Source organism: Dioscorea cayenensis, unplaced genomic scaffold (genome assembly GCF_009730915.1).
Source record: "Dioscorea cayenensis subsp. rotundata cultivar TDr96_F1 unplaced genomic scaffold, TDr96_F1_v2_PseudoChromosome.rev07_lg8_w22 25.fasta BLBR01000473.1, whole genome shotgun sequence".
NCBI lineage: Eukaryota > Viridiplantae > Streptophyta > Magnoliopsida > Dioscoreales > Dioscoreaceae > Dioscorea > Dioscorea cayenensis.
Genome location: NW_024086864.1, coordinates 8,420 through 14,959, shown reverse-complemented (window position 1 = coordinate 14,959; position 6,540 = coordinate 8,420). Strand labels below are relative to the sequence as shown.

At 48.9% G+C, this 6,540-nt stretch overlaps 1 pseudogene; it reads right to left on the bottom strand.

Moving 5' to 3' along the window:
• Positions 1 to 2,555: 2,555 nt before the first annotated feature.
• Positions 2,556 to 5,846, bottom strand: LOC120254478 (annotated as a pseudogene).
• Positions 5,847 to 6,540: the final 694 nt, after the last annotated feature.

Below are 6,540 nucleotides of genomic sequence, written 5' to 3'. Positions count from 1 at the left end.
ATTTTCGTGGTAAGTCTTGCTCGTAGCATCGTCTTCCCATCTAAACTCGAGTTGAGTTGAGTAATCCGCATGATAAAAGGCCGACTGAGCGAGATCGGGGTACTCACTTTTTGAATTAACCCTCCTCGGTCGGCATCGAGAGGAATAAGATAAATTGGTCTAGGCAAACAAAGGGGTGGGCTTATACTCATAAAGTAAAATAGCTTTTTAGGTTCTCATAAGATCTAGGGGAGTCGATTCAGTGGGTTCTCCTCCACTCCTCGCCGGTCGAGCGGCTCGCATCGCTCTCTTTTTCGAGCACGAGCCTATTCCTTGACATTGTGTGGGAGTCTAAGCTAATCTATCGGCAGGAATAGAATAGTAGAAGTTTTTTTCTTTCCAATAAGTAGGAATCTCCGAGATCCTCCTTTTCTATCCGCCTCTTAAGATCCTATCCTTTTTACGTCAAAAAGTGAAACAAGGCTCATTTTTAAGCTACATTACCGAGAAGATCGTTGAGAGGATCGGGACTCGGATTGCAAATAAAAGATTAAGCAATACAATGCTTTAGAGAATAATAGACTATACATCAAGCCGGGAAGAGGTCTAGTACCACCGACCCGAGTCCTCGGAGTTTGGTACATACTGAATCCGCGGATTCTTGGTTTCGGCGTCAAAGATCATTCTCATCATCAAGAAGTTCTCCCGTACGCACAAGAAAGACTTGGTGAGTGATTTGTCATCTTTTACTTTGAAAGGAAATCAAGACCAAGCTTCCTTCAATTTATCCTCTTATGTCTATGTAGGCATTGATGGGGGAGTGTACTTTTTGACCAACCGAGAAGAGAGAGTCGATGATCCTATGAGTCTCCCTTAGCAGAGGAGAGGAGCAGATCCAAGGATCCCACGACATGATACTTGTCATGGCAGTTATGCATAAAAAATCTTCCTATTCCCTGCTAACGTTCGAGTTCGGATAAGTAAGAAGAAAGAAGCACCGCCAAGTCCACTAGGGGCGCACTGAATGAATAAGAAATGGATAGTGAGGTCGGGGCTTGCATGAAACTTCTACCGATAATAAGCTAAATGTCGATTACACACCTGAGGTTGGTAAGAACTGAGGGACAATGCTCCCCCTAACCTAAATGGGCCTACCAGCAAAGCAACTGGTACTTAATCGGGGGGGGTGGTTTGGTTTCGTGAAAGGCCCCCGCTGCAGGAACAGGCGGTTGTCATTTTGAAAGTCAAGGCCCCACCCCAGATGGACGCCCTCGCTCTATTGGCAAAACGCTTCGAAAGAAGAACGTATCGCCAAGGCCCTGACCGGCCGGCCCGCCCCTTTTCTTTGCCCGCCGGCCGCCTAGCTCGTTATTCTTTGAGATCTGGATAGAGTCTCGCTCCGGGGGAAGCATGGATTCTTTAGATCTAAAGAATCCATGCTGCAAGCAGCAAGCGTAGGCAACACAGGACTGACAGGGGTGGGGCGCGCCAAAGCAACCAGGGGGCCCGGGAGGGGTCAGTACTCAAGTACTATATTCTTTCCACTAACTTGAACTGGCTGGCTGCATTTTTGTAGCGCGCATACTCTGATTCTCTTCTACGAATCTACAACTCTCTTTACTGAGCGAGACTCTATCTATATCCCTAAAAAGTTTCTCTATTCTATGATTTAAATGACAGCTTCAACTAGGCTCTACTTTGGATAGGGTTTTCGGTCTTAATCAAGATAGGGTCAGGGGCGCGTCGGAACGGTAGCTGCAAGGTCTCATCCGAGAGTCCAATCTCTTTGTACTGTGCTTTTGTGTCTTTGAATAAAAAAGAAAGGGGGTCGATTTAGGCTCCTTCCCTTCCACTGCATAGCTGCGCTATCAGGTACTACGAGCCCTCTGTCCCACGCATCTAACCAGCTCGCGTGGTTCACCGGTTCCACCGAAAACTCTCATTTGTTGAAGCGGAGCATAGTGCGGCGCCGAGCGAGAAAGGTCTCTTCTTTCGGTTTATTCACTGATCTGAAATGAAACTTAGCACTTGTTTTCTTAGGGGCTAGGGCGTTCGCAGAATCAGTCTATCCGAACCGAAGACGCACTCACTTCTCAGATCAGTGACGGCCTGGCCTCTCCAGCGGAGCTGGGCGCCGGGGGCCCTGGATGCGCTAGCGATCGGCACATTAGGGGAGTGCTTGCCCGGGTTTCTCGGCCTGGTATCCTGCACCTCGCGTTCATGATATCTACATTCAACTGTGCCCCGGAGACACGGTCGAAGCACGCCCGCCCAGTGTGCGTCTTTCACGACATGCTCTGGTCCCGGGTGTCTTCCTGTGGTCTTCTAGCGTTAGAAGAAGTCGTGTCCGTCCCGGACATCTGCAACGTCCTCCCACGCCTTTTATTTTAAGAAATATGGGACAAAGATCAGGAAAAGACGGACCGGGCCCATTCGGTGACTTTCGCGGTCGCCCTCACTGAACCAACTTGGATCTGAACTACGATTCAGATCAAGTCTTACCGAAATCGGATTTCCTTTTCGTGCCATATGGCGCTTAGACTTTACTTTATCCCCTTTTTCCCCTTTCCTTTTCCTTTATTTGTTCTCGAAGGTCTTCGTCTCCGTGTAAAAGCAAACTCTCCAAATTTATGACCAACCTTTCCTTCAGTGATCTTACAACGAACAGGAGTTTTTCCATTGTAAATGAGTACGGAGCAATCAACGAATTCCGGCGAAATAGAAGATCTACGTGACCAAATTTTCCTGCTAAAAAGACTTTCTCTGTTCTTCTTCATTCTAAACAGGAAAGCATCAACAAAACTTCCCTTCCATATAGATCGTCGTGGCATGAACTAAATTCTGCCTTTCCCCACCCCCACTACTGCCCGAAATCCTGCTTTGGTGGGCTTCCCCCAAGGTGACACCGAAGGTCTACCTCCTTTCGTGCGCCCCTCACCTCCTCCATGAGGATGATCCACTGGATTCATTGCAACACCACGAACAATGGGGCGTCTGCCTAACCACCGGCTTTGTCCTGCTTTTCTAAGCTTACGTGCACCATGGTTGGGATTGGAAACTATACCAATAGTAGCTCGGCATCGGGAATCTATGAGTTTTTCAAGACCCGAAGGTAGCCGCACAAGACATTGTGGGGCTGGCTCCTTAATTATTTTTGCATAAGTTCCTGCGGCTCGAGCCAGCTTTGCGCCTTGACCTGGATGACATTCAATATCATGTACCCATGTTCCCATACGTATATTAGCTAATGGTATGCAATTTCCTACTTGAGAATTTAGATCAAGTATCTCGTATCTATAAGCAGGGGGGCGTGGCCAAGAAGCAGCCAGCTGACTGCCCCCTTCAACCCGACCTTTATTCGCTGTGCGAACAAGGTCTTGGAACCGAAGGTATGTATGGGCATTCTGGGCAGGTCGCAAGAAGCCGCTTTTAGAAGGTTTGGACCAATCGCAATTCATCACCATTTTACCCGCTTCCAATTGATGACTGGCTAATATATAAGTGTTGACCTAAGCCCCTGTGCAGTGGCTCGGCTCCCGAACCGTACGTGAGCTGCCTCGTACGGCTCTTCCTAAGAAGGTCGAAGCCCCCTCTATCAAACTTTTTGAAAAAGCCTTCGCCCTCCTATTCAACGGGGCTATTAGAGAAGCAGCTTCGTTCCTGGACTTCTTTGCTTTTCTTTTTAGGGGCTTCGTTTCTGATACCGGCTTAGTTACGAGCTAACTTTCGCTGACTTCTTTGTAGTCTCGGTGAATACTTTAAAACTCCGTTCCTTAGCCTCCACAGCTGACGTGACTCCGTACCGACCCCTTTCCCTTTGTAGACGGATAAGTGACTCTGTAACCTTAGCTTTTCTCCTTTGTAGAACAGCTAAGCCAGTTCCATAGTTTCACTTACCTAAAACCTAATCTGTTATTCCATAACCTTAGCCGAGCCGAGGCTAAGTGACTTCCTAACCTTAACATACTTTTGTTTTTGTACGTTTTCCCATCAGGTCTAATCTTTGCCGGGCTTTCGTCCCTTCGCCTATAGGCGGCCGGCAGCTTCGCTATCGCTCATTACTTGGTATAGAGATCTCCCCGTGTAGTGTAGTGGTCGGCCTTCCCACCGGAATGCCTCCTTCCTTATAAGCCCTTGACTACAATAACAGGGGGCTGTTCACCTTTGCTTTTGAAACTTAGCGACTTATATATATTTCTTTTTTTTATATTTAATAAAGAAAAACGAAAGACTATTGTAAATGTAAAGGCGAACGGGGCTCCCAGGCCGGGACGTCTGGCAGAATGCTTGGCCTCCTGCGCTTCCAGCGAGACCCGAAGGGTGAGCTTCTGGCAGTTAGCTTAACGTCAGTAGGCATTCTGGGCTGGAAGGAGGCAAGCAAATGAAGGGAGGCATGGAGGGCCGACTACAAGAAGCAAAGCTTTGTAAACTCGACAAGTCGCTTATAGAATGCCGACTACTTCATGAAGTTTCATAAGGGGGGGAAGCGAAGCTTAGCGAGGCCGACCACGTAATAAGCCGCTGGCGGAGAAAGCTCGAAGAGCTTCCCTTCATTCGTTGCTAAGCCAAGGTCCCAGGTCTCCGAGTCAGCCCGGGCTTTTTCGAAGAATCCTGCACCCATGGGCATACGGCCTGGCAGGCCTTCCCTTTCCGCCGGAGCTTCATGGGTGTTGCCCGTTCCCCAATCAGATTTTTGGATGTGAGCTATACTCCGCGAGGAGCCACACGGGCGTATGGCCTTTTTGCCTTGCCATTTGACCTCTATTCCCGCGTGAGACGGAATGCTCAGTGACAACCTCTCAATTGTCACCGCCTGGCCTCTTTTGCTACCACGGTAGCACCTAGTGTGGTCAGCACCAATCGTGTTCGGGCAACGAAGCTTACACTCATTCACATTGGTTCATCCTGCTATGCCCCGGGCTTTTTTTGCTCTTCTAACAACAATGGTGGCCGGCCATTCGTCAAGGCCCCGGAATCCGCTGGACATCTCAGCGGCGGGATTGGATACCCGCATCAGATCGAAGTTCCATTTTTTTGCCTCCCTCAAAGGAGAGCTGTTTCTAGGTGGGTCGCTTCGCGAAAGACATTGCTTAGGACCAACGGGTCACACGACAGGTGCACGATTTACTTTGCACGCTCCATCCTTCGGCCCTTCGCCTATAGGCTTGGCAGGCAAGCTACCTTGATCCGCCTTCGGCTTCGATTCGTTATGCTCAGCAGCTCCAACAAGCCCTAAAGTTTCTTGCTGCCTCAAACTCTGCCAAGAAAGCGCTGCTTTACGTTTGATCCTATGTGCCCAGAGAACGCAATGCGTTCTCCACTTTCGGATCTCGCAAAGAGAAAACATCTTTTTCCGATGAGTTTCTCTCTCATTCGCGGAGCGAAGAAAGCGGGCTTTGTCCCAGCTACCGCTATCCTTGGGAAACCCAAAGAGCTACCGAAGGAAAGGGATGCAGTCTCTCCCTTGGCCAAGGGAGAGGACAGGGACAGAGAAGAAAAACGTCCTTCGCGCAAGTTTGTTTGCTTCCTGCCCAAGCTTGGCTCTTCGACCAAGGAGGCATTCTGGTAGGAAGGCCGACCACTACATAAAAGCGTAAGCAAGCACTTGGCTTGGGAGCAAGCTACCTTTCTTTGATCCACTTTCCCGGGCAGGGAAGAGAACGAAAAAAATGGCAAAAGATGGTGGCCGTGGTAGGTTCGAGGATCTTACGCGGCGGAGCGAACTCTTCTATCGTGTTGCATTTCCTCTGGCGGCGTAGCAGCACCCCCTCGATCCATCGTACTAGAGCGATCCGAGAAGAACGATTAGGGTCATATTCGGTCCTTTCTACAATGCCAATAGACGAAGTGCTTCGTTTCAGGTCCATTTTTTTCGCTGCAATCGCTTCGATCCACCCCTCGGTGAAAAAAACAGTAATACGCCCGGAGGAATTCCTCCCTGCGGACTTCCCCGTACTCAAAGTGAAATGTCTAAGTGCTCTCCCCTTTAGGGCTTTGTCTCATTCTCTCTCTCGTCATCATTCGATTCTGCCCCTACTTCAATGAAAGCTCCTCCTCCTTATCCTCAAAGATCGTCGTTGGTCCTTTATCATCTCTTTCTTTGGTCATTGATTGTTTAGAAAGCCATGCCTGCGAGAAACGGGCCCCCTCTTTGACATCAGATCTTGTCATCCGGGCGGGCAGCTTCCGGTCCGGGTGCTCAACTTTAGAAGTAGCGCCTTTTGAATAAATATAAGTAGGCGACTTGCTTGTGTTAAACATATAGCGGCGCCTTCCTGATAAGAGACCAGCTTTTTAGATGAGAGAAGGCCTGCTTTTTAGGAAGAGCTTTTTTTGATGGAAATAGAACGTCGAGACTTGCCTCTTGGCTACTTAAAAAAAGTGGTGGAAGAAAGTGACCCGCAAGAGGCTTCTTTAGATCGTTTCACTCATGCTTTTTGTAGAAAAATCAAACTATTCCCCTTGGCGCGCACGCACCGCACCCTTCGCTATGTTCTTAAATGAATGAGACAGCACTCGCTCAGATGTCGTCTCTTCCCTTCGACAATAGTGTCTAGGCTT